Source organism: Bison bison, unplaced genomic scaffold (assembly GCF_000754665.1).
Source record: "Bison bison bison isolate TAMUID 2011002044 unplaced genomic scaffold, Bison_UMD1.0 scf7180017864375, whole genome shotgun sequence".
NCBI lineage: Eukaryota > Metazoa > Chordata > Mammalia > Artiodactyla > Bovidae > Bison > Bison bison.
The window spans coordinates 1,956,802-1,957,498 of NW_011494947.1; the positions used below are offsets into that span (position 1 = coordinate 1,956,802).

Genomic DNA, 697 nt, shown 5'->3' on the forward strand with positions numbered 1-697 from the left:
GACAGGCCTGTGGCACCGTGCTCTGCTCAGCTGTCCCGGGCCTGGCCGCACCTCACAGCAGCCCGAGGTCCCTCCAGTCTCCCCAGGGACCCTGGGAGTACCTGGCTGAGGCAGCTCTGGATGGGTCCCCCTGTGGGCCAGGATGAGGGTAGGCGTTTTCACCAAAAAGAATCCATGGCACGTATGCTTGGAAACAGCAGGAAAAATCAGAGCTAAGTGGGTTTCTTGTGCATGTCAGATCCCTTAGTATGGTAGCGGACAGCGGGGACTTCCAGGAGAGGGACAGGAGACTCCACAGTGACCTGAGGCTGAGTGTCCGGGGGCACGTCCCTCAGGCCTGCACCCTCAGAAACACGGCTTTTATAGCTCACAGCCCCCTCCTTGCCTCCGTCCCACCCCGGCTCCGTGGGCAGCTGCGGACTGCGCCTTCCCGGCTGGGGGAACCGCCCCGCCCCTCGTCAGGTGGCTTCATGCCCTCTGTGAAAGCATGTGACTGCACCCGATAACCCAAGGGATTGACCCCCACCACCACCGAGTTTGGGGTTCTGTTCTCCTGTCCCTGTTGCTTGTACGTGGTGGACTGTGGCTCTGCCAGGCCAGCACAAGGGTTGCGGGGCTCCCTACATAGCAGGCAGGCCTGAGCCCGCCTTTCCGGAGCCCCAGAACCTGAGTCAGGAGTTCCCGCCAGAAGCAGCAC

At 62.4% G+C, this 697-nt stretch overlaps 1 protein-coding gene across 1 annotated transcript in view; it reads left to right on the plus strand.

Annotated features, from left to right (window-relative positions):
- The window catches only part of RAPGEF1 (Rap guanine nucleotide exchange factor (GEF) 1), a 114,719-nt gene that overhangs the window by 113,453 nt on the left and 569 nt on the right, over nucleotides 1–697 (plus strand). The gene's annotated exons all lie outside the window — the stretch shown is intronic.